The sequence below is a fragment of the Cydia splendana genome, chromosome 9 (assembly GCF_910591565.1).
Source record: "Cydia splendana chromosome 9, ilCydSple1.2, whole genome shotgun sequence".
NCBI lineage: Eukaryota > Metazoa > Arthropoda > Insecta > Lepidoptera > Tortricidae > Cydia > Cydia splendana.
Genome location: NC_085968.1, coordinates 22473393 through 22499854, shown reverse-complemented (window position 1 = coordinate 22499854; position 26462 = coordinate 22473393). Strand labels below are relative to the sequence as shown.

General features: G+C 37.6%; 1 protein-coding gene and 1 long non-coding RNA gene across 2 annotated transcripts in view; both read left to right on the top strand.

Moving 5' to 3' along the window:
* Nucleotides 1-26462, top strand: part of LOC134793857 (uncharacterized) — a 226440-nt gene that overhangs the window by 67998 nt on the left and 131980 nt on the right. The gene's annotated exons all lie outside the window — the stretch shown is intronic.
* Nucleotides 3501-26462, top strand: part of LOC134793815 (uncharacterized) — a 54595-nt gene continuing 31633 nt past the window's right edge. Inside the window, exon 1 of the mRNA XM_063765503.1 lies at nt 3501-3697. The gene's annotated coding sequence lies outside the window, so the exon portion shown is untranslated. The remainder of the gene's footprint in view (nt 3698-26462) is intronic.

The following is a 26462-nucleotide window of genomic DNA, read 5'->3' as shown; positions in this document are numbered from 1 at the left end:
TCCGTAGCAGCAAGTAACATAATAAAATTGCGGTTTACGATTTATGACGTATTAAAAAAACTACTTACTTCTCGTTCAACCCAATTTTCAGTGGAAGTTGGAAGTTGCATGCAAATGTACATCATATATTTTTTTTAGTTTTATCATTCTCTTATTTTAGAAGTTACAGGGGGATACACACACACACATTTTACCACTAAGGAAGTGTCTCTCGCGCAAACTATTCAGTTTAGAAACAATGATATTAGAAATCTCAATATCATTTTTGAAGTTTATTGTTTTTTTTTCTATTTTTGTGTAAAAATCTTAATGCGGTTCACAGAATACATCTACTTACCAAGTTTCAACAGTATAGTTCTTATAGTTTCGGAAAAAAGTGGCTGTGACATACGGACGCACAGACAGACAGACAGACATGACGAATCCATAAGGGTTCCGTTTTTTGCCATTTGGCTACGAAACCCTAAACAGGCATTTCACTCCATTGTATTTTGAAGCTTTATTTTGACAAATCAAAATTGCATTTGTCTTGGCGAGTTTTGATTTTGTGAGCAGCTCTCAAGGCGGCTCGAGTTTAAAGTTGCATAAGCTTGGCAGGAGTCTATAATCTGTATTGTAAACCTGTTTAGAAAACAGAATTATTTTTCTCCATTCGAAACCAGCTTTCCAAAATAGAAAAATAATTATTTTTCCTAGTTTAGAACCTTTGGTTTCCAAAGTGGCCGAAGGGGAATAAATAATGTATGTAACCATCAGCAGCAGCGTATCATTCACACCATCGTCGAGTACCTTAATAGTCTTTACTGTTTAACGGTCTCTTTTAATGATAAACCACGACATCGCATGCCAGCATCGACATCGGCATTTATAACCTCGTTTGTCGTAAACATTGCGCAGTGAAACTCCTGAACGCTTTCAACAATTCGTTGTCACTGGGAATGCACCGAATGCAAACGCACCACGAGAGTTTTATCTTACCAGTCCAGTCCGTTCCACTTCCCGCGGCGTCTGATAGAGATTTGGTAGGAAGGTATACTTCCATATTTTCGATGACATATTTGCAATAATATATATGCTAACATTATGGAGCTGATCTGATGATACAGCCGGAAGGGAGCCAAAAGAGGTCCTTAGATGAGACAACATTAACAATTAAACACATTTGAGATTAGGCTCACTTGGAAGATCTCCAGAAATACTTGATAGACATGCAAAGGAGAGAAAGTACAGTCGGGAATAAAATTGTGTACCTATTAAAAATATTTGTGACGGGGACTTGTTTAGTATAGTAGACAGTATATAGACAGTGTCTACTGTGTCTACTACACACTGGCATATGCGACTGAACTGCCAGTTAGCTCGAGCCAATAACTCTGCGCACGTAACACTGTATTTGCGGAGTGGTTAGCGCCTGGCGGCCGCGCGGTGAAAGTTGTTGCGCAATCATGCAAGTCTGCGAATTGGCTCTGTTTGGCTACCTTACTCATTTTATTAGCCTAATTTATATGGTAAATGTCCTGACAAAGAGTTGACCCAAGTGCTAAATCAAGTATGGCTCTCCTATGGGATTATGTATAGGCATCCATCGTCTTTAAATAATAAATATCACTCTATTGAGTGAATTATTCTTTGAGATCTATTATAATAGAAGATAAAATACCAGTAGAAAAGAATAAATGCACTCCGTACGGTGATTTACAGTCTTTAATTTACGGCGGTCTCTAAGGCTGCCTTTCCATTGGTGGAGATGAGTAAAGACGTAAAGAAGCGCGTACTCCCATCTTAAAGGTCGGCAACGCACTTACAGTCCCTAATGGTGTCGCGGGTATCCAGGGGCGACGGCTACTCGTATGCCACCTATATTAAATCATAAAAAATGGAGATCATACTGTTAGTGCCGCCTCCGATGAGTCCGCCGCGGTGTCGGCTGCAAATGTTGCAATGTTACAAAGTAGTAGCCGTATACTAGGCGTAGCTTAATGCGCTTTAAATAGGTATTGAACATTATGCCTATTAGGCCATTTTTATTTTGTTGCTTTTTTTTTCGTCATTTTTCATCATTTATTTATAAAATGAAACTAAAAAGTTCCAATTCCGATAATTTCGTCTTCAATTTCGAACCTATATCGATCCCACATTCCAGTATTTAAGTATTTAGGGATTCTCGAATTTCTGTGTTCATGTCCTAGTTGCAAATATAATTTAGTTTCCGTGTTTGTTTTCATGGCATTTGGCTTTGATTAAAAAGTGTAACAATTCATTTAAAACTACAATTTTGCGTTAGCGCGCTCTTAATAAGAAAATGATAAGAACGCCAGAACATGCAACGTATGACGAAAAATTATAAATGGAACAATTAAATACCAAACTATTCCGTTAGGTAATTTGGCAAATACCTACTTGGACTAAAACTGACGGGTGAAGAAGTCAAGCGTTGAGTACATAACTAACCCGTAAAAACTGTAAACGTTATTCAACTCCAAATAGGTACGCTTCCTATTCAGCAGTGCAAGAAATATTGCAGTCCTTACCTAACTCATGTTTAAACTGTAGGTAAATGCCGTTATTCAACCAGGTTAGACAAACAACGAAAATATTCCGGATGAGGTAACTTTAGTTACTTACTACAGCCAGCTGTAGGTAGGTAGAGTCGCCGTCAGAAATATCGGAGCGGCCAAGGTGCTAAAAAATATCTGGAGATCTGAACACGCACTAACGCCTTGACAATAGAAGCGTGTTCAGATATTTGTGAGCACCATGGACGCTCCGATATATCTGATGGTGACTGTACCTATAATCTGCGAAGAATTTCACACTTGGCTCTAAAAATGTCACATAAGTAGAGTCGCACCGAAAATGCAACTTTCAATGCAATTATATTTAATATAATAAAACTTGTTGTTACATTACAAGATATGAAAAGCTAATTATGACACTGTTGTATTGTATACAATCATATGCAATACTTTTCTACGAGGCGAACTAAATAAATAAACAAACTTGTTATTTTTATTTATAATGTAAGTCCCGCCAAATAGAAGTGCAGGCCTAATGTCTAGAGGCTCGTTGATGTCTTTTGTTCTATGAAGTTTCAGAAGTTTGTAGAGTTTGTCTTGTGTCTGCGGTAACACATGAATAGGTACACAGAACAGGGACCCTCAGAGACTTGCATCTCTAGATGCTTCTATTTAGTTTAAACCGGCACAATTTGGCAACTACTGGCGTCAGTGTTTACGTCGTTACGAAGCGGAAAGCGGAAGTGGCGACATTGCTAAAGTTAATCCGTGGTATACCGGTGACGAGCATTGATGTAACTGCAGAGGGGGCTGAGCATTATTCTGATCGCTTACCTATCTAAATAAAGCAAGCAAACCAGTATAAAGATGCTCTCTCTGAGTTGTTACGGATGTTAAAAGGCTGATTATAGTGGGTGCGCTTGAGTGCGTGACCGAACACCGCTTTGTAGCGAATGGAACACACTGCCTTTTCTCTAGAGTTTCTCCGCACAAGCGCAGTTGGACCGCCGACGCGGAAAACCGCGCGCGCACTCAAGTCTCTCGACGCTGCGTCTTGTGAATGCACCCGAGGATCTCGTTCAATATACGTGTGAAACGGTTTTGATAAAAATACTGTGTTGTGTTGTTTAAGTAGAAAGTTGAAGTGAAACGGGGAAGCGACGGACGGCATTGGAATAACTGTAAGACTTTATTTTAAACTTACTATTTACTTATGCATTATAATTAAGTAGTTTAATTTGTTTATTAACTAACTAACATATTGCAGTTGTTATTAGAAGTCTTGTTTATTACTCTTTTTTTAGTACAGAATTTATTTGATGCCAAAATATATGTAGGCTATAAATTTAGTTGTATCATTTAGTGGATCTATTATTCTTTAAGTACCAAGTCGATATAAAGTCATAAAGACAAGACATGATGTCAGTTAAGTTACATGAAGGTAGGTACATTATGTGATGCTGCACTGGATAACCTTTCTCGTACCTACAAGTTGTATGTCAGGTTTTGTACCTTACCTACCATACATAGGGTTGCCAGATGGTCGGGATTTGGCGGGATTCTCCCGATTTTTAGCATGTGTTCCCGATTCCCGACATAGTGAAAATTGTCCCGAAAAACAGCTCCACGTTATAAAACAATAATTTCAAGTTCCGAACTGTCGTCGAGCGAGCGAGCGACCCGCGTCGAGCGTAGTGCTAATAATGTAAAATATCGTTGTTTTTAATACAATTACTTTAATTTGAATGTTTTATTTTCCTAACTTAAGTCCCAAAATCCCGATAAATTGATATGTTTTCCCGATAATAGCGCCTTTCGATCTGGCAACCCTAACCATACAGTAGAAGATTGTTAGCGGAGTACATTGGAACCCAACATTTTCCGGAAATAAATTGAATAAAATACTTACCTATTGATGGCAAATAATGAGGGACAGTTTGGTAGGGACCTTAGTTTTGAGATATACGTTATACCTACCTACAACATTTTTGCCAATAAGTACAGTCGACGTCAAAGATACTTGTTTGTAAATAAATGATTTTTAAATATTTTAGCATCGAATAATGTATCCTTTACGTCGATTGTAAATAGGTACCTAGTGTACCTACCCCAGACTCTCCCTATTTATCTGAGGCTGCTTCATAAACATATGTTTTAAATAGCAATTTCTTTAAGCTTTCGCGATGGAGCTCCACGCAATGATAATGATATCGAATTTATTCTGTTTTAGACACAGTATGTTTTAAGGCACAAAACAATAAAACAAAAGTTTCACATCACGTAAATAAAACTGTTCGAAACGCGTACAAAACATACATGCATAAATACATTTTTTTTTATGTGTCCATATAAAGTTTGAGCTACATAGGACATTTTTCGTCTGACGGTAGTGACGGTGCGACGCAAATCGCTGGCCCAATATTACAGGGTTCTATGTTTCACTTTTATCGAACTGTGAAAATTGTCATAATGACAATGTTCACAGTTCAATAAAAGAATTTCGAATCTCAACTATCTTGAAAATGTAACATAGAGCCCTGTAATATTGGGCCAGCGAAATGGCGCTCAATTACGAGTATTTCAGAAAACACGATTACCTCGGAAAGTACAATGAAACAATCACCAGCAAATACTGAGGCACATGAATAAGGTATAAATCAGTCTGTTAAAAAATTCTTGAACAGCTTGAAAACTTGAAAAACGACTCTTCTAGTATTGCCTTTAAAGCGTGTCAGATGTTCAGGTTGGTATTGCAGTGAATGTACCTACCTACTAATGCAACATTATTAATTGATCTTTCGTGGACTTTATGTCTTTGGAATAAGGTTTACGAATTGTTACAATTGGACAATGGTATTTACTGTAACCAATACACGACAGCCGAATGGCCTTTATTTCTTTCGTGCCTCGTAGAAACAATCGACAGCCGTAATGCCTCCCACGGCACGAGCCGCCCTACTTGCCTGCATGCCTACTTTTTAGGGCATTCTGTCCCATGTCACAGATTCCTTTGGAAGAATGTAGGTACTATAGTAGACACAAACCAAACTGATGACCGGGGTCGTTAAATTTCTCGCGTGGTCGTAGGTAGAGTTAGACCAAAACAAGTCTGCAACGATTTTGATAGCACACGCAGTTCGTTATTTTAAACGTCACACGTCTATGCAATTATGACGTATAAATAACACTAGCACTGCGTATGCTATCAAAATCGTTGCAGACTTTTCTTGGTCTAACTCTAGAGAGATAGAGATATATTATGGCCCCGGTTGTCAGTTTGTTTTGCGTGTAGGTACTGATAGCAAGTTAGGTCTACATATATACGTTTGTGTTGCATCGATTAATTATTCAATCGATTTACGGACGGAATTGATTATGTCACTATGTGTATGTTAATATACGTATACGAAGATTGGTCATTACTTAAATCTTAGTCATTTCCTCAGTTTCCTCATGCCAAAAGACCGTGACCGAGTCCAAATTATGTCCTCCATGGATGGATTCTGGCTGCTTCATTTGTTGATCATTTATCGAAACTGGTAAGTATCTTTGCTTGTGTCGCTCCAGCGCACAGAGTTCTTCATAGAGGTGATTTGTGTCGACATAGATATCAAAGAATGGGTAAAAATAGGTACCATGATTTAAATTGGGTTTATTTGTTCCTTGAACTATAACATGTCACTACTTCATACAATACCTAGTATCGAAAAAAGTTGAAAGGTAGGTACATGTAGGTGATAATGAGTTAGAGGTTTCTTTTGACACTTTCGCTGCGCTGCGGGTTCACTTTGTATGTATACAAATTGGGGGCCTTGATATTGAAAGTGTTAAGTATTGCGTTTTACTAGATAACATATCACGAAGTTTACGTGTTATTAGTTCAAAACATAAGAGCGATATTTATAAGTACCTCCGTTAAAACAAAAATTGCACCTACGGTTTGTCAGTTCTATGCGGGGTTCTAGGTTTACTAGGTTCTAGTAATAGACGTATAAAAGTGTTTTGATCGTTAACGGGTTCATTAATGGTCGATACAACTGGTTGATACAAAGTACAAACACAAGCACGTGGCGTTCATGTGGACACAGCTCTATGGCGGTATTCTAGCAGGCCGAGCTGGTGTGCAAGCGGGACATCGCTATGTAAGGGCGCTACCTATGTTGAGCCACGTACGTACCCAACAACAAAATCATGAAATGACAGGGAGTTTTTATACCTAATTAGTATTATCTTTTCGTACCGAGAGCAAGTTGAACCGACGATTGCAAGATGTATTCAAAAAGTGTCTTCAAGGCTTTTTATTTTTTCAGTTTAATATCGTGCGCTTATTCACTCATTCATTCATCCAATACTGCTTTTGCGATTAGTATATATGTAATCATTCACCTCAACTCTCCTGCCGACACCAATACGTGCATAATGCTATGTATTTGTATACTTACCACAAACCGCGGAGAGATGTGGATCTGCAGTGCAGCATATGTGGACCCAGCATTAAAGGCCAATTGGAATGCCTGCGCTACTCGCATTGCGAGAACGGTTAAACAATAAAATCGCTAGACCGATGATGAAACGCCCCGCCCTATCGACACGTGATATATTTGCTAAGCAGGCTAAAGTTTTACGAAAGTGCAGTCGAGGTAACGGTTGATGGAGTGCCCCTGATTGGAATTGGTACGTATTGAAATAACTCTTCACTTACCGTGGACCTTATGTCTTGGGAATAAGGTTACGAACTGACCATTAATAGGGGATGGAACATAATTTTAAACACTACATGTCGTAAGTTTAATTTGATTAGGTTTAGCGTGTGTCTGGAAACACCGTCCAAGTTCAATTGTCCACGTACAATACTCCTTATAACGTAATTAACACCGCTGTATATATATCATTAATGGTATTCAAATATTGCGCGAATAATACGATAAAGAACATGAATCATTTATATATAGATAAGTACATACATATATTATTTTGTTAATTTATATTGCAATATCGGCACAAATACACCGTTAACATTGACTTAACGAATAGTTAACATTGACTTGTGGATTTTATTGTGTAATAAAAATGCAAAATCCTATACCTGTTAGATATGTTAGTCATTTAGGTCAATAGACTCGAAGGACCACTAGGTACATTTAGTAGGTAGGTACATTACATAGGTTAGTACCAAACTAACTGTAGTTTAGCTATAGGCTAATACTTATAGCAAATTGACAGTTAAGTGCCGGGAAGCATCTACTTATTGAACAACTAAACTAAGTTTTACATATAAGGTTTAGAGCATTAATTAGCACTTATCTTCTCGCCAAGGCGCTTAGTTACTTGTAGCCGTTTGTAGCTTAGAAATCTTAGAATCAATCAAAGTAATAGCAAAAAAATTTGATTTCGGGTCACGGCTGTAATAGGTAAGCGAAAACGGGCGAATCTTGCCGTATCAATATCATGGCAATTAGTATGCCGTGACGATTGTTGAATATAGTGACTCGAACGTCTCTGAGATATAGCTTTCAAATATAATACTTTCAATTTTTACTGACAGTAGGATCATATAATTAATTAATTAATTAAGTATTTCTATTTGCCTGCACACATCATATGTAATAAAATGTACTTTTGCTTTAGAGAATTTCGCATTAGGCAAGTGTGTTATATAGTTATTTAGGTATAAGTCTGCCATTAGCAATTCCACTCCACCTTTAGACATCACATTTTGTAGGTAAGTACCTAAGTATGTAAAAGTACGTGTGTATTTAAATATTAATGTTCATAAAAGTTTGACATTTATAGATTTATGTATGATGTAACCATCAAATTATATCTTTCCTTGTAGATTTAACATATGCAGATGGACAGTTAATTTCAAAACTTTCAACGTGTAAAAGGGCCGATCTGTAGGTTATTTCCACCTAAATAAAACGAGCAAAGCCATCGGAAGAGAATTTATTTACTTAATAGTATAGTAAGTAAAGTAGGTAGCGGCTGAGCCCTACGCGTCAAAAGTAGTACTTACTCTCTAATAACTTTACAAAAAGTGATACTTACTTATGTCTCTATGTATAGAACAGTTAAATTGTGAAAAAAGAATGATTACTTAATTAAAGAAAAAACCACGGGTTGCACTCCGGGAGTGCCGGCAGAAGTGAAAACTCAACGACATTGTAACTCAACATATTAATAACATAACAGCGCCATCTAGTGCAAAATGTCTGCAGCACTATGTATAATTGAGGTTAACGCCATCTAGCGTTATTTCGTCGCATTACTTGAAACCCATCACTGTGAGTAAGTACTACAGTTATATGTATTAACTAGGCGGGCCCGCGGCTCCGCTCGCGTAAATGAAATAAAGAGTTTGTCTTATGTTTCGTTAATTACCGACATTATTATGTACCCTGCCAGTATTCATTTAACTCTGTGATAGGGACTTCTTATTTGTAACCGTTATTTGGATAAATTAATTCGCAAATTTCTCAATAAATGATGTCATTTGATAAGATAAAATGATGGCAAGATTGTATTTTTTAAAATTATTATTTATTTTTATAAGCCCAGTCCAGTCAGCAAAAATGTTCATTAGATTAATTTCCGCCTTAAGACGAATTCGGACGACCACCGCCCATATATCGCCTTTTCATACAAACGTAGGTAGTCCCCATTTTCCTTTCTGGACATAACAATACTTACTACGGTGACGCAACGATCCAAAAAGACTCCTGTGGGCGCAGCACGGTTCCATTTTTACCGTCTATCACTATGCGCGTCCCTTTCGCACTTACGTACTTGTTAGAACGTGACAGGCATGGTGACAAGGGATAAAAACGCGACCGTGCTAAGCCGCCTGGGCTCCGATACCAGATCACGCCATGTTTCCCGGTCTTGCGATAGCTCTCGTCAGTCGCTATGGCCGAGGTTGAGCAGGTCTTGAGCAACGACGTCGTTTCTGCGGTACCTAGGACGTCCAATCGGGTGTCTCCCATTTCGTTGTCCCAAGTACGCTCTCTTCACGGCAAGATCCTCTCCCATTCTCTCTGTGTCCGAGCCACTGAAGCTAAGCCGCTTTGGTCTCTCCAATACCCAAATATATCGGAACACATCCTTATTTCTATGGCAACAAAGTTATATTACGATATATTTGGCTACTTTAGCCTGATCTATTTCATACTGACTGTACATTGGCTTCATGAATGTGTAGTTGCCATTAGATATATATCGTAGCCACCAAGGTCGCTCAAAAATATCTGAACATGCACTTTAAAGTTACATTATAATTTACATTGTTCAGACTTCAGATATTTGTGAATACCTCATCCACTCCGATATATCTGATGGTGACTTTCAGCAAGAAGAAAAATCATACCTGGTCGAGTCGTATCGTATTACGCGAGAAAACAGTTTCCAAATTGATTAAGTAAAAGTATACCTATCTCTAAAGTCATCCCTTGAACTGATGGACTTCATATTAATGTATCCACTTTGTATTTCTGGCCTATCTCGGCAGCCCGTTCCCCGGACGAATGGCAATGTTTGCCGAAGTCGAATTTCTTTTTGACTTGATTGACTGTGAATTCAAATTGACTCCGAATAATATAACTCAAAATAAATTTAAAACAAAATACAAATTATTAATAATATGATAATATTAATTTGATTGATGTCATATTTGGCATAAGTCACTCGTATGGGCGTACACTAAGGTTGAGGTTGACACCACTTTTTATATTACTTCGTATAAAAAGTTAAAAACACGTAGGAATAACTGTAAACCAACATGACAAACATAATTTAGATTACTTTACACCGAAACGAAACGAACCGAGAGTTGCCGAGAAATAGCCGATGTTCATACAATAAAGATTGTTATGAAAATTTCTTTTCCTTTTTGTAAATTAAATACGCGTCGAAAGCGGTAGTTTTTACGTTCTACTTCTATTCCCATATTTAGATAATTGATTTGAACAGTTTTTTCTTATCATACGTGCGTCGTATTCGAGAAACGTGACAAAAACTTTTTTAGAAATTTGTAAGGCGCCATCTCGCTTCTTCCCTTGTTTTTTATCCCGTTCTGGTTTTTCAATTTTATATATATATGATACCAGTTTGAGGGAAACGCACTAGATGGCATTTAAATCAATAAAGAAAAACACAATGACATTGTCCGTCACTCATGACGTCACGCAAGCGCCCTGCGCCGCCTAAACGAAACAGCAGGCTCAGGCATACATTTTCGCCGCGCGGTAGAAAAAGAGGGGTACGCCTTACGCCTTACGCTGTCTCGAGTTTAACATTTTTTCCCCACCTCAAAAAGTGCACAGCGCCGCTAAAGAAGTTTTCACTTCAAAAAATATATTAATCCTCTAGAATTACTGGACCTAATTATTTCAAACGTAACAAATATAAGAGCCTCGGTAGAGAGTACCATTTTGTACCATTTGGAGTTGAAACTCTAGGTCCATGGGGTCCCAGCGCGCATAAGTTGTTCGCAGAAATCGCGAAGCGTCTGTTTGACGTAACTGGTGACCGAAGAGCTGGCGGCTACCTCGCACAACGTATCAGCATTGCGATACAGCGAGGAAATGCCGCCAGCATCCTTGGTACAATGCCTCAAGGGCCTATTTTAGATTTAAGCTAGTTATTAATTTCGTTTAGTAGTACCACTGTATATATATTGTATGTAAATAAATGATTTATATCATTATTTCAAATCAATAATTAATTATAGAGTTATTTGAAAATTCCGTTCAATAGAGCTGTTAAAACTTATCAGATATATATTTTACGGCGACTGTGTATACATATAAAACTTATTGTTGTAAGTAAGAAGTCTAATTCGGGAGAAAAGTGGAAAGTGATAAATACCTAATAGGTACTATAAACCGGTAGCATGTTATGTTACCTACGACTTACGAGACCCGGCCATTATGTAACAATTACCGAAGTAAAGCATACATCACCGATTCTGCTTATAAATAAATCATCAAAACAGAAAACTTCAAGTAGGTATTACGTTGCAGTAAATGCGGTTTTAGGTAATCTTGTACTTAGTTTGCGGTCGCCGAATATTAGTTTGGTTTTTACCATCGATATAGTTAATTGTTTGCTTTTATACTAAGTATCATTAGAACAAGGAGGATAAACATATAAAATATAGGTATTTACAATATTTAGTTTATCTCGTTGGTCTTCGTTCATTTCTACTGTAAACATTACAACCCATCCGGAGTATAATGTACTATAGTAGGTATCAGGTACTATTACTTAGTACGAAGTACCTATATGTATACAGTCAGGATCAAATATACAATAACGGCCAAAGTGGTCAAATATATCCTTAATCCTTATTTATATGGTAATAAACGTGTGTTACAATATACTCGGCCACTTTTGCCGTCACTATATATTTGGTTCTGACTGCACCTACAGGCAATATACCTACGAATATATTCTCTAATAATTTCAAAACACATCAGTACGGTTACCATCAGTTTGTCACTGACATAAACGCCGTCGAGAACGTAATTTACTTTCTATACATCCCGTTTGCACTAATATGCGAGTGCGAGCGAGATGTATAGAAAGTAAATTACGTTCTCGACGGCGTTTATGTCAGTGACAAACTGATGGTAACCGTACTGTAAGCATTGTCATGCATGAATAGTTATTTGCGGTCCGGACAGAAGTAACCACAAATCGAAACGTCCATTACTGATGGGTCTCCATGACTCCATTATAGGGTCAAAGGCCATTGTATCGTCGCTTTCACTGAGGCAGCTGCCCAAACCCAAACTGAGCCGAGGTCGAGATGTGTAGTGAAAGTACGCCACACGGATCACTGGCTTACTAGACGGAGCAATACGACGACTCGAACTTTATATATATATATATATAGTTTAGTTTTAGTATAGCCTCGTAAAGCCCACCATACAGAGTTTACCTATTTTTAATAGGGATGTTGACTGTTGATAGTACATTAATACAGAAAAGTAGACAGCTTGCCCGTAGACTTGACCGTGACGTAATTTGCTAGTGTTTCATATAAATTCCATAGTGGCAAATCGTTTGACAGTTCGAAAAAAAAAAACTGTAAAAGAGCGCCTATGTGTGATGATGATGAGATTATTGTCGCGATCCCCGTAAACGAGCGTAGTCTGTATGTGAAAGTCTATGAATCTAATTCATTTTATTTGGAAGTCCTTCACTCCCGTGTAACTCGAGTCCAAGATTCGTAAAAACTATTAGCGATCAGAGGTCAAAATTATGTTGGCGAAGAACAGCTTGTATTAAGTACCTTGCCTATCCGTGCAATGCAATGCACTGGGTACGATTATTTCTCGGGATAGCTTTTAGGATTACGAAGTAGAACCAACGTACAGTACAAAATAAATGTGACATGAACATGACATGGTCAAATCAAGAAATGTGCCTTTTAAATGTGCCTTTTTAGATGTTTTTGTTTTATTTATTTAATGTGAAAATCAAATTTATTTCTTAATTGAAATAAAACATAAACTAAACATAAAACTAATTAAAAACTTAACTTAAATATAATATAAACTAAATAAGTATAATATAAACAACCTACTGAATCCCGTCCCGGGCTGCCCCCGACGCAAAGGTGCCCGTCACGCTCGCTGCGTTGCCGCGTTGGATTGCGATTGTATGTTGGTGTATTTTTTGTTGTAATTAAAATAATACAATAGGTTTTATAATAATTATATTATGAACCTATTTATTTCCGACCAAAGTTGTAGGTGGGTCGGTATTGGGTTCCCATACATCTTATTACCGAGTGATGTCTTTTGTAACCATCGCTAAACGGTTTAATTCACATTATTGTAAAACTCATTTACGACTGATAAAAATAAATAAAGATCGCGTATATTTTGAACACAATCAAAATGGAAGATACTAAATATTACGAAACATTGTATAAAACAGACTTGACAGACATGCTTTTGTTTTTATATCAATACTTAAACAAGATTCTCATATAATGGTTTCTAGGGAAACCTCCAGTTAAGTGCTTAAAACTGTAGTTAAAATTAAGAGTTCTTGAATAGATTTCATACCACGTTAATAGCTCTTTAGCTTTATAGACGGTTAAATATTTCAATAACATCAAGAGTTAAGGAAATATGTATTTACATAAGAATATATAACCCTTCGAACTTAAAATACCGTTTCCGCTATTACCGAGGTATACCTCGAAATTAGGAACCACACCAAAAAATGGAACCCAACACCGAGGTTTTTAATTTCCTGTTTTTTACTATTGGCCAGCAAATATTTACAAATTGAGGATTTGGGAACCATACATATCATAATTAAGAATTGATATAAAGTCTTAGTCTATCTATAATATTCACCATTACTATGAAAATCTCTAAATAAAATACGCGTTTGCTTACTTGAGGTGTTGCGCGTTAGTATGGAGCATTCAAATCCTGCGCCCCCGATGAGTTAGTTTACGGTTTTCGAATTGTTTACTTTGTGTTTCTTTAATAGTGCTATACTTATTCGACAGTCAATAGAGAAGGCTTTATTTGTGTGTACTTCAATTTTAAAAAAGTCAATAGGCTTTCTTATAAAACGCCTTTTTGTACATACCGCGGTAATCAATGCCGATTTTAATGGGCTCGTTAATAGGGGTACTTACCTTAACTGTTGATGGCAAACGAAACGAAACAATATACTCACCAGTAATCAGTTACATATAGTGCGTTACATCATTCATCTCTACCTGCACAGTCTATTTAAATATTTAACGACTTTTAGATTAGGCAGCGGCACCTATATAGTTTAACAGGAAAATTGAGTTATTCTTGATATTTAAACCTCAAAAGATGAACTGATTGACTGAACGTGTAGATAACTAAACTATCTGAAAATAGGTCATAGAACCTTTATGTTTCTGGAATTAGTAAAAAGCGCTTCGACTTTGCCCGAAGTAGAGTGGAGTAGTCGCTCGCGCCGGTAGAATTCCCGTGGAGCATTTTTGAACTCTAGTGAGACTTCTATTGATGGGATGCCCAATTTATTTGGTAAAATAGTTATTATAGGTCACACATCTGAACATTCTGAACATTCTGACATTCTGATAGGTACTTAGGCACATCCAAAGGTGTGTATACGGATTATGTATTTTGTGCATTTAATTGCTTCCTTCCCCATTAGGTGAAGTGAAACTGCTCATGAAAACCATAAAATTATGAAATGTTAGACCGTTTTATGAAGTCATATTTTGGTAACGGTTATTTATTTAAATGTTAACAGTTATTAAAAGACACGCTTCTCTTCTGGTTTGCCCGGCGTTAAACCCTTCCACTCTAGCGATTGGACCAACATCTCTGACCGTCTCCGGTACGATTCCTCACGGTAGGCGAGCAAAGAAAGCCGCCAGAACCGAGCCAGATTTGCATAATAACAACGAAAGCAATACTTCACACCCTAATGAGCTTCTGAAAGCATATTTGCATGCCAATGTACTGTTATTTAAACGTTGCAGAAAGAGGTTGCGAAGTAGGAAGCATTCCATCTTGCTAATAAGTAAGTATAGGTCCTACCTACTTATTTTTAGAAAATTGCGTGGAAACGTGCTCGCTCACCAAGACTAAGTTTAGACGTACAGACACCACGAAAAACGAAGAATAAGATTCTGTTAAAAGACTCATTTTCAAATAGCTACTTAAGTACATAAGTAAGGTTTACCTAGTTCCAATAATAAAACTTACACAACAACCTCTATTGCCTCTAATTAACATTGAATTGAACGCTGGGATAAAATGGATAAATATTCCAGCGTTCAATTCAATCTTAATTCGATGAGTGTAAAAATACACTATGCCATTGTTAGCTAGGACAACACCACCTTGTGTGTTACATTTACATTACCTATTACACTTAGGTACACGTCGAGTAGTTAGGTAGTCGTAGTTATCAACAAGTATTTAAACTGCATAAAATACTTGTCAGAGATGGCGCTAGCCTCAATAAAGAGCTGTACCTATATAATAAGTAATTAGGCTTAAGGTGCGACACGTAAGTTCTACTTTCTTTTAGGTTTGCTATGATATTAAGTAACAATCGCTACTTCTCATAGCCATACACACAACGCAATAACTATAATCACCATAATTGCCATTTAGCGTCAACGGCATGGTAGGCGGTACAATTTTCATTAGCGTCTTCAAAGCACTTTCTAGGCTAACAATTCTACATAACAGTGGTAAGGTCGTAACAGCCATTAGATAAGTAATTCAATTGTGAACCGTATTTCTCGCGCATCAGATTCAAAATTGGAATTGTTTTTTCAATGGTTGTTACGCGCGATGGGACACAATTCTTACGCATTCAAGGTTGACAATGCGAAATGCACCATAAAATTTAAGCGTGTAGTGGTTATTTTTATTGTCAAGTGTACGTACTTAAATCAATCAAAACAAGATTAGGATTCGAATAACAGCTGTTATTTATTGGTTGTATACATACCCATATCACCTCTAATGCGTACCAATCAGTCCATACTGGAGGAGCTAACGCATAAAACGCCGGTTGTCAACGATATGCCAGGACCAAATGCTTTCATACTTCGGACACCTCTCACGTCGCTCTCCGGATAGCCTGGAAAGAGTAATAATGACGGGCAAAGTTGAAGGCACGAGACCTCAGGGCCCTTCTCCTACTAGATGGTGTGCTCAAATTACGGCACCTATGCAATTAAAACTGCACGAGGCCATGCGCTTGGCGGGGAACAGAACCCTATGGAGGAACCTGGTCTTCTACAGAAGGATATGATGTCACGATCCTCAGTATTGAGGGACCGACTGAACCTCACCTCTAATATATTTTGAATAAATCACAATCAGACATATTATACTGGCAGTGTTCACAACTTATATATTGTTACAGAGTGTGGTTTTGATACGACCGTGTATTCTAAGGGTAGTTAGAATAGATCCGATCCGAATGAATTAACTTTCAAATGCTTAACTAATAAAATACGGCTTATATTTCCTTATAAAATAATTCAGCACACAATGGATCATTACCTACTTTATTTTTCAAAATACAACTGTCACAAGTATGACTAATATATCTAAGGTAACTAAGGTAAGGTAGTGTACGCAATAAATTGACGCTCGATAAAAATCTTAAATTAAATGCACTCTGTTAGTAGGAATGCCTAAAATTACTTTTATAATCGTTGCATGTCACTGAAACCTACGCATTTAACAATACATCTAAATGTTTAATGCCGCAAATACTCGTAAGTACACAAGACAGGATACCGTCAATAACACTTCAAATCGACCATGTAGTTGGCGAAATGCTGTTGCTGCTGAGTGATCTCACTCGGTGTAGTCGGCATGATGACCGGTAGCGTCCGGGTTGTGCCGAATAAGAGTGGGTATCTCTAAACTCTATTAATCAATTATTCTTAAACAGTGCTTACTAGCTTCTGCATCTCTTAGGTGAGCAGGAATATTTATATACTTATAGACACTCACGGCGAAATTTGTCAGGCTAGCTAAATAAAACTAGGCTCTCGCATTTTGGTTTACAGAAAAGGGAACGTAAGGTGGTGGTACTATTAGTGCTCGACATGCTAATGGGTGATTCTTTGATTTGGTGTAAATCGGCGGGTCCACGGTAGAAAATTAAAAAATCTTTATTTTTGGGTATTTGTTTGACCATAATCAAATGTTTAGGATGCAAGGATGTTGAAAAACGTTTTGGTCCCGTTCTGTGAAACTTATCTGCGAAGATATGGACCTCGCCATTTTAAAGTGTCATGGTGATGACTTTGTATGGCGTTAATACATGGTAATGACAAATTATCATTTTCAGCATATAAATAATTATATTATTATATTTTTCTGACTTTAAGTGAAATGTTATAGTACATATATGAATAAAATACAACAAAGAAAAAATAACTCTCCTTCGGCAAATTTTGTTAAAAGAGAACATATACAATAAAAAAAGCTTTTCATGTTCTTACCGTGGAAGAATAGTCATTAAAGTGGTCGAACAATACCGTGGTTCCGTAGTAATGACTACCACGGTAATGATAAAAACTATCATTTTGCCTCATAACCCAAAACATAGTCAATGTTCCAGAACATTCTTCCAATTACATCATAACAATTCGAATAAGTTATCATACCAAATAAGATTCGTATTAAAATGATTTCCACTTATCGAGAAATAAGACACACGGAATTGACATTTTATTTTGGACGAAACCACGGTAATCGAGTTTTTAATTAAAAATAAAATATATACGGGCACAAATGTTGAAGTTTGTTTTCACTGTCGATTAATAGGCGACGAAAGGCGCGCGGTTGCAGTGGCAGGGTCTCAGCACAGCCTTCTATTGGACAGCTATATGATGTGCAAGTAGCATCCACGGAAATGACGGTACCGCGAAACCGGAAAAGTTCGATGCTGCCATGTAGTTCTGTACGACACAATTTAATTTGTGCAATCAATAATGAATGTACTAACTAATATAGTTTTAGGCACTTAGAGTTACATTTAAATTGACTTTTAGCTCATGTTTTGATGAAATCTGGTCAGGCGACACGCGTTGTTGGTAGTGACATTTTGACCCTTTGGAGCCTTAAAAAACATAGATCTTCTTAAGATATCGTGAAATGGAAAACGGCATGTACTAATATTTTTTTATTTACTACTTATAATAAGTATAAGACACGGTAAAGATCCAACTTCGTTTAGTACCGAAAAACGCGGGCGACATGTATTTACACCAAATCAAAGAATGACCCTAATGCCCAATAGATGACAGGTGTCACCTCTATTGACAATGACTTAAGTTTCAAGATGATATGTAGGTATTGGGACCGCGTCGAGCACCAGTACCACTACCTTACGTTAAGTCTATGGGACAACACAGAACCTTGCTAATTTTTCATGCGAAGTGTTAATCTTAAACTTAATTTCATATTTAAGCCACAAAACGGCAGACTATCGAATTCGCAAGTGAGCGTGCGTGAATAGGTATACAAGGCGGATTGGAGGCATGCACCCGGTAGGCGGACCCCGTAGGTAGGCAGATTGGAGGCATGCACCCGGTGAACGAATATCATGCACCTGATTAACTTGAATTGTCTATTGATGTCAAGTTTAAGTTTTAGATACTCGGAGTAATTAACAATGGAGCCGCCATTAACAGGCGTTCCCCTCTGTCGAAAAAAGGCGGCCAATGGTCAACCACATGTCAACCATATGTATGGACTGACGTTTATCTGACATGACGTACCTATACATTTGATGTGCCCCTCCCCCGCAAAAAACGGCAGACTATTTTGTACCGAAAATTTTAGACATGGCGGCTCCATTGTTAATTACTCCGAGTTTAGATAGGATATTAAGTCACAAGGCGGAATGGCGGATCCTTTAACTCCGGTCTATATTTCTTATTACTCGTAGTTACTACCATCAGCCTACATTGGTAATGAATGAATATAATTATGTTATATTCAGAATAGCTCTACAAGAATTTAGAAAATGACAAGTTATTTTTATGTTTTATCGTTTAGGTGCTCAAAAACGTACATATCACGATGTCGATGACAGTCACCTTAATTGTAAGTTGTCATTAAGCTTCGTAAGTAGGTCAACGCTGTACCAATGTCCAAAGACTTAAATATCAAAAATAAACCTTATTTCAAACACTTAAGGTTCATCGATGATCAGTTCTGAGTCGATGATCAACACGTCAGAAACCAGTTTGCTGGGAGTACCGTGTAGGTGCGGCATTCGGTCTAATCCTCAAAGGGCAAAATCAAAGTCGTCAACGTCGAGATCGTAAGTCGGTTTTTGAGCAGAAGCAAAAGGCTGGTGGTTTTTATGCACATGAGCGATAAAACTTCTAAATAACTTGTCATTTTCTTACTTATAATTTTTTGTAGAACCACTGAATAATATTCGTTCATGACCAATGTAGGCTGCTGATGGTACTTAATAGTCACTACAATAAGATTCAGAGACTGGAGGTAGAGGATCCGCCACCTTGTCGCCTACCTATCTAAAACTTAAACTTGACATCAATAAACAATTCCCGTCGATCATGCAGGTGCTACCTCCAATGTGCCTCGTATTCACGTACGCTCCCTTGCGAATCTGAAAGTCTGCCATTTCGTGGCTTAAATAACAACACTTTGCGCCAAAAATTGCACACGTTCTATAATAAATTACCCGTTAACATTAAATAAACAAGGATATGATGTCGCCATTACTCAGGAAATTCATTAAGTACTTACCTACTGTTCCTTATACCAAAGTACCTACCGGAGAACCTATACTTAATTAACGGCAAATTGAGAAACTGCTGGATATGGTTACAACACTCATGTTGATGTCCTGTCCTCCCCACACTTTGTTAAAGTATAAAAATAAACTTGTCACTTTTGTCACATTCATTTAAATTTAATACATTTGACATGAAAACAATGCGACATATGCAAATACTGTTTTTAGTTTAGTTGAACTCAATAATCCGGTTTGAAGGACCAAGTTTTTAGAATTTAGCTCTTAAAAATATTGCTGGAGTCGGACCAAGCTAACTCTGGCATTTGCAATAACAAAGTGTGGCCATGTCGTCACAATATATGAAGTTTATAATGACGCTCCCTCATTTGCACTGTCTTCTGTTTAAATCGGTGTAAGTATAGGTATAGTTAGTTTAGACTCTCTACACTTTGTAGTTTAGGTAGGTACGTACACTGTCTTATTCTCTCAGTTAGCCTATATTTATCACAATTTTTGAAGTGAAAACTTCTTTAGCGGCGCTGGGCACTTTTTGAGGTGCGGAAAAAATGATAAACTCGAGACAGCGTAACGCGATCATGTGACCGTAACTAATCAATAAAGAAAAACTCAATGATATTACATGAAAAAGGTTCTAATCTTGTACGGGTTGAAATACGAGGATCTCACAGTTACATTCTAAATTTATTGATGAAATCGCTAATAAAAGTGAACTCTAGTACTGGTGAATAAAATTCAAAATATCGTGACCAAATATATTTAGATGTGAGGTCTGCAAGTTAACTTTACAATTTCTATTCGATTTTTTAAACAATTAACGGTACAAATTTGAATTTCGTTTTTTAAACAAGCTCACTGACCATCGCAGCAATTTCGGAACTAAAGTTTTTCAATAGAAAGGAGGATGGGTCAATTATACATAGTGCTGCAGACATTTTGGACTAGTCATTGAGTTTTCACTTCTGTCGGCACTCCTGGAGTGCAACCCGTTGTTTTTGTATATACTACATCGGTGGCAAACAAGCATACGGCCTGCCTGATGGTAAGCAGTCACCGTAGCCTATGGACGCCTGCAACTCCAGAGGTGTTCCATGCGCGGCAATCTATCTCACTCTTGTTAGTATTTACTAATAAGTTGGAGCTTGGAATCGGATTTCCTTCCCTTGGCACTGTCCTCGATGGCATTATCAGGAATGCATTCAGAACACGATCCTCTCTTTCATTCATTAGTCCTGTAAAAAGTGCTAAAGAATTCTTGTTTTCCTAAGTTGTGGGCAATTTTAGGGTTCTGTAGTCAACTAGGAACCCTCACAGCTTCGCCATCTTATAGCTTTGCTCCGTGATCCTTAGTGCTAGAAAGCTGCAATTGGGTATGGAGCCTCAGCAAAAAGTCCACTTCACGCATGAGTTACGCTAATTAGGCGCAAAATGTAGTTTCCTTGGCCCCAATTTCACCAGGGTGACAGGTGCGACAATTGTAAAACATCACTGTTGCTGACGTCACAGGCATCCATGGGCTACGGTTACCGCTTACCATCGGGCGGGCCGTATTCCTGTTTGCCACCATCATTGTATTATTAAAAAAAACTTTATTATATCGAAAATAAACAGATAGAGTCTGTGCGGAAAGAGAAGAGTCGTGGGATTTGAGGGCGCGCCAGTGCTATTTTATGGTTTTTGCTATGCTGACAACACTGGTCACGTGATTACAGTACGACACTAAAGGTCATGATACTTGAATCCCTTTTGTTCCGGTTTTTTTACCACGGCTTACTAAACGGACCCTGGTGGTGGTGTCGGCTCGTCAACTCAATCCTCTGATTTAGCGCAGGCACTAGTTTTCTTTTTAAAACATACTCTTGTTTTTATGTCTCAGATACTAAAAAGTGACAGTGCGATTGACAAAACTGCTAAAACTAGTTAAGAATCTGCCCAATACAACTGTAATTTTAGTACCAAACAAGATAGAGTCTCATTTATGTACTGCCTAATCTGTGCAGTCCAACAGTTATTTTAATACAAAACCGGGTAGATCGGGTAGAAATTGGGCAATAGAACTGTAATTTTACTATCTGGGATATATTTCACCCATTGTAAACTTGACTTGTAATGTATGTGTACATTATTAATAATAAATATGAATATGAATAAAAATAGTGCATAAGTAGGTAGGCCTTATTGGGATATGTCCGGTTCTCTTATCTCACGATATTTTACTTCGCCGAAAAGTCACTGCTAAATATGAAATATAATTTCGTAACTAACAGAACCTAGTAAACGAACTTACAAATAAAGAAATATTTTATAAGAAAAAGTTTTATTCTTTGTAATCGAAGTCTGAATAAAAAATATTCAATGTCACTTATGTTTGAGCTAGCTTCAGTACAACCAGGGACACTCATAGAACTATCTTCATCTGAACTGGATGTGCTTGAATCCGGCACGTAGATTAGGAATTCTTGCATATCACCTACTTAGCGGTCTTTTATCGTAGGTAGGTAGGTAGGTAGGATTACACAATCCTGAAAAAAAAATTACATATAAATATGCATAAAATGGCAAGTATCAAGAGTATTTGTCAGTTATTTTAAAGATCATGAATGACCTGCATATTGATGAATATTAATATATTTTGAATTAATATACTTACCGATTATGTACTGGAGACAAGTTACTTAGGGGGCTTATTAAATAGGTAATTATTTAATATTAAATACAACATCAATACCCGTAATGCTACCTGCGTAGACACACTGGCACCGTCCCACCTCCAACGGACTACTGTAAAAGCGGGCGGAGCGGCGGAAAGCGCCGAAATTCTAAAACGTAACAAATATAAGAGCCTCGGTAGAGAGTACCATTTTGTACCATTTGGTGTTGAAACTCTAGGTCCATGGGGTCCCAGCGCGCATAAGTTGTTCGCAGAAATCGCGAAGCGTCTGGTTGACGTAACTGGTGACCGAAGAGCTGGCGGCTACCTCGCACAACGTATAAGCATTGCGATACAGCGAGGAAATGCCGCCAGCATCCTTGGTACAATGCCTCAAGGGCCTATTTTAGATTTAAGCTAGTTATTAATTTCGTTTAGTAGTACCACTGTATATATATTGTATGTAAATAAATATTTAAAAAAGCAAGAAAAAAAAAAAAAAAAAAAAAAAAACCGTAATAGCGGAAACACGTTCCGCGACTTTTTGTAAGTCGATAGTCGGCTTTTAGCCGTTTTCTTCCCGCTGACAAAACCGAACAATGTTTAATATAATTTTCCTGGTGATTTTATGTACGGTTTTATCGTGTTTTGAAAATATTTTATACGTAATACTTGCGGTTTTTGTTAATAAAAATATACAATGACAGAAGTTTGTTTACTTTTTACAAGACAGGTGTCAAAGGTTTGATTGCCATATAAAATTTAAATGTTAGTTCCCGTTTCTGCCACGACTCTTCTCTTTCCGCACAGACTCTACTTCTCTTGCTAAGTTTATGACAATTGTCACAAGAAACACGACAATTGTCACGAAATTCCGACATATAACTCATTGCCTGTCAAGAATTACCTACAATTCTTCTAAATCTTGACAATTGTCAGAAACTTCGCAAGAGAAATATCTGTTTTTTTCCGATATAATAAAGTTTTTTTAAATAAGTTTTTTTAAGCAATAGTGATTTTACAATTGTCGCACCTGTCACCGTGGTGAAATTGGGGCCTGTTACGATAGGGGATTAAATATGACATATACCATATCATACCATGAGATATACCTACCTTAATACGTTTCTCGATAGGCGATAACGTTTGTCTAGTAAACACGTAGGTTCAGTACGGTTACCATCAGTTTGTCACTGTCATAAACGCCGTCGAGAACGTAATTTACTTTCTATACATCCCGTTTGCACTAATATGCGAGTGCGAGCGAGATGTATAGAAAGTAAATTACGTTCTCGACGGCGGCGTTTATGTCAGTGACAAACTGATGGTAACCGTACAGGTACCTAATAAATCTAAGCATACCTAAACATATAAGTATAGCTATTATTCTAATAGAATAGGGAACCGTTAAACACGAAGTCCCTTAGGGCACCTAGTACATAGAAAAATTACTAAGTCAGTGTGACAGTTATAACATAACCTAATACAAACCTTATTATCATAGCAACAGTGGCGTAGCTAGAGGATATGGCGCCCGGGGCAGGCACCAAATTTGCGCCCCCCCCCCCCCCCCCCCACAAACGAAATGAACTACAAAAGGGTTACTTTTTTACTTATAAAAGTTTACTTTTAATTTAGACAAATACAGTGTATATGTGTCTTTTAGTACATCGGTGGGTAACGAGTTTACGACCCACCTGATGGTAAGCGGTCACCGCATCATATGGACGTCTAAACTCCAAAATTTTTTTTAGAAACCTATCGTGTGTGGTGTTAAATAAAAGGGCTTTTTGAGGCGATTCTAAAAATATACCACATCATTACATTTCAGCCATTTAAAAAAAATTAAAACAAAAATAACTATCAAAACATACCTAGTTTGGGCTCCTCCAGATACGATATGGCTGATTTTTTTTGTACAATATACCACAAATGATACGTGATATCCTCATATCTAACCCCAAAAAACTAATTTAAAAATAATTTAATTTAGTATTTTGTTTTTAATTTATCAATATTACATAGTGACACAGTACTACTCCAGTACCTATTTTACGATACTTATGGAACTGTACTGCAGATACGGTAAATATTAATCATAAAATGATACGTAATATCCATATATCCAATGGGAAATACCTCTTTAACCCTTTTACTGCGCCTTTTCATCAGTTGGTATAGTTTGTTTAGATTTTCATACAAAAATATACCAGCTGATGAAAAGGCGCAGTAAAAGGGTTACAGAGGTATTTCCCGTTAGATATATGGGTTATTTCGTATCATTTTATGATTAATATACTTACACCATATCTGCAGTACAGTTCCATTAAGTCTCGTAAAATAGGTACTGAAGTAGGACTGTATCACTTAGTAAAATTGAAAAAAAAAAAAAATTAATGAAATTATTTTCAAAATTGCTTTATTAGGGTTAGATATGAGGATATCATGTATCATTTGCGGTATATTGTACAAAAAAAATCAGCCATATCGTATCTGAAGGAGCCCAAACTTGGTATATTTTGAATATTATTTTTGTTTTAATAAAAAAAAATGGCTGAAATGTAATGATGTGGTATATTTTTGGAATCGCCTCAAGAAGCCCTTTCATATGATACCACACACGATAGGTTTCTGAAAAAAAAATATTTTCCCATACAAAAAAAACAATGGCTCAGCACTCCCCTCCTAAGGGATTTTTTTTAGGAACTGCGGGTCAAAAATTTTGTTTTGGCCTCTAGTATGCGTGTGCCAAACGGCTAACCTGTACATCCATTTGCAGTTTTTTAAAGTGAACAGGTTAGACTATGGGGGGCGATAGGGCGCTACCGTCGTCTTTCAAGGTCGAGTTCGAGGCAAAAGGAGTACCTAAAAGATCGGCTTTCTCTTTTGAGCTGTGGGTCAGATTACCATCCGCATTTCACACTCCACAGTGGTGGTAAATACGACTGACAACAATACAACAACAACAACAAGTTTTCCTCCTATGCCTTTGGCAAGGCGGAGAGGTAGTCTTTTGCCCATTTTGGCGCCCCCCCTTGGACGGCGCCCGGGGCACGTGCCCCCTCCAACCCCCCCCCCCCCTAGTTACGCCACTGCATAGCAACAAAGTTTACAAATGGGCAACCGCATCCACTTCCTACCAGCGACGCGACGTCCTCACGGTACTGCAACACCCTTAAGTGACCATTGGTCGACCATAGGCCCTTGTGATAAGGTTGAAGAATTGTCAGCTTTTAACAGAGTGGATCATGCTACAAGGAAGTCTGCCATCAAATTGTGTTACATCGTTTCCATTTCAATTTTTCGGTCTGAATCAGTACTGCCGGAATTTACAATTGAATTTTAATTGAAACTAAAAATCCAGTCTCGGGCGAGGGAATTTGTGAGGATAATACTAATTTTGTTTAGTTGTAGTATGTGTTTAGCCTCCTGAGATCCAACTATTTTCCATTAGGACTGAGAAATGTAGGTAGGAGGTTAGAACCGCAGTAAATTTTGAAATGCACTTATTTTTGTCAACCTGCAGGCAATGTTTCGCTTAAGTTGGACGTCAAATATATATTTTCCGGATTGGATGAATGAGTTTATCGAACCGTGAAATAAGCCTCGTAATCTCATCGGGTCATTCGCTCCGACCTACATGTTTGACATGGAAAAGCAGGCACGTCCGTAAAATAACTTAACTGATTGCAAAGATAGTTGAAGGGGGCAGTTATCTCTGCACCTGACTGTACCTAAAAGCCGTTTTTAAGACACACCGTCTAGGTCACCTTAAATGCATATTCCGTTTTAATCGCTAATGAGTAGGTAATGATATTTTGATGAATTTTTATGAGACAGAAATGGCCATAATAATTCAGCCCGGGCCCCGGGGCGTGGTCGGCCTCGATCGTGCGATACCTAGCCGTCGTTATTTGAGCGAGCGCAGAGTCGAGTTCTTGAACGGCTATACCTAACCACGAAACACTTGTGCATCTATTACTCCTCTTACCCTCTAATAT